Below are 2,051 nucleotides of genomic sequence, written 5' to 3' on the forward strand. Positions count from 1 at the left end.
CTTCTATGGAGTTGGCAATCTGGATACAAGTAAGTGGGTCTTTTAGTAAGGTTTCATCCAATATCCAAGTGTTGTCTTGTCTGATCATTACATGGTCTGACCCAGTTAAAGGATAAATCTCTGTGAGTTGGACTAAAGCTAAACTAGTGACATCTATTAACAGATAGTCGATTCCCGAAAAGGTTTGATGAGGATGGGAATAGAAGGTAAAATTCCTTGTGGAGGGGTGGTGTAGTCTCCAGGCATCATGAACTGCTATTTTGTCTAAGGCGGATTTTACTGACTTTAATGTTTTCTGAGGGGCTGAGGAAGATCCCTTACAACAGTTGAGATTAGAGTCTAGGGCTAGATTGAAATCTCCAGCTACTAGTAAGCTACCTTTAGCATGAGTATTGTGTTACCCATGTTGTGAAAAAACTGTGGGGAGTAGTTGTTTGGAGCATAAATATTGGCTAAATTTATGGTCTTATTATAGAGTAATCCTGTTATAATGAGAAGTCTCCCCTCCCTGTCTCTGTGTGTGTGGGATATCTGAAACGGGGATGTTATTCTTAATAAGTATGCCTACTCCATTATGTTTTTTTTTTTTTTTTTTTCTCCTACCCTATCACCTATCACCAAATTATTCACATATATACATATCCACAAATTTACAATAGCTAACTCGTCCAAATCAAAATCCAAATCAATCCAATATCCTCGCCAAATTTCAAAAGCCAATTTAATCAATCCATATAAATCTTCCAAATAATTTCCAATAATTCGTTCTTGGTGGAAATTGCAAAAAATGCCAGGCCAGCGTACCCACACAGGCGACCGCTGCCGAATGCTCTGGGAGGCCAGATACAAGCAAGAAGAGGTTTCACAACCCCCTCAAGCCTGATACCCAGGCCCCCCCTCGACCCCCGACCAAGACCAAGCTGTTCTCCACCCTGCTAGGGGATTTCAGGTCAACCCAGAAAACCACCGAAAACCAGGACGCCCTTACTACCCCCATGTGCAATGCAGGGCAGATACTACACTTGATCTTAGCCAAAAGGCAGAGAAGCAATCTCTCCATTATGTTTAGTAGTATTATTGGAAGCTAAATAGACCTGCCCACATTTACGCAGAGACTGAAAAGGCTCCGGACCCCTCCAAAAATGGGTCTCCTGCAGAAAGCTTACATCACATTTGAATCTTTTATAATCTCTTATAGCTGTAGATCTTTGTGGGGGGATGTTTAGACCTTTGACATTGTGGGAGAGAACTTTTATGTTTGTCAGTAGCCATTGTCTGTTTGTAAGAGTAGAACACATTCTATATAAATGGGAGTTCTGTAGTTAAACCCAGGCCTTGTATGGAGTATGTATTGTATGATTTGAGTTCTATAAACACTGTCAGAGACAAAACATATTGAGAAAATTATGATATGAGAATACCTTGCAAAAGTGTAACCAATGAAGAGAGCAGAAAAAGCATAACAACCTGTAATTGTAAAACCTGCAGAAAAAATAGAACAACCTGCAAATGCAACATGAGTATTAAAACAATCTATAAATGCAAAACCTGCTAGAAAAATGATAGAAATAAGTAAAACAAGACAAACATAAATACAACAGTATTTGGTGTACCAGTGTTTCCTTTTATATATTCCTTTTATATATTTCTTGTATATGTGCGGCGGACATGATTCGCTATAGCGGATCATGTCTGTCCACACCATGATAAATTTACCCCTATGACTCTGAAAGAAGATAGATTGTCTGGTCCTGGCTGCCTGCCATATCTCCTCTCTTGTGGTGTATTTTAGCAATCTTAAGATGACATCTCTGGGTGGAGCGGGTGGTTTAGTAGGGGGTCTCAAAGCCCTTTCAATGTCTTCATTTTGAAGTGGTGGGGCTCTGGGAGTCAGATATTGGAATAAATCTTTTTCATAGGCTTTTACCTGTTCTTGCTGTATCTTTTCTGGTATGCCTCTAATCCTCAGATTATTCCTCCTCCATCTATTATAAAGATCTTTGATTTTTGATCATGGAATCCTGGATAGATTGCTGCTGAGTGTTAAAACT

General features: G+C 39.5%; 1 pseudogene; it reads right to left on the bottom strand.

The window, feature by feature from the left end:
• Positions 1-937: 937 nt before the first annotated feature.
• LOC128658525 (uncharacterized) lies at positions 938-1,052 on the bottom strand (annotated as a pseudogene).
• Positions 1,053-2,051: the final 999 nt, after the last annotated feature.

The sequence above is a fragment of the Bombina bombina genome, chromosome 4 (genome assembly GCF_027579735.1).
Source record: "Bombina bombina isolate aBomBom1 chromosome 4, aBomBom1.pri, whole genome shotgun sequence".
NCBI classification, from domain to species: Eukaryota; Metazoa; Chordata; class Amphibia; order Anura; family Bombinatoridae; genus Bombina; species Bombina bombina.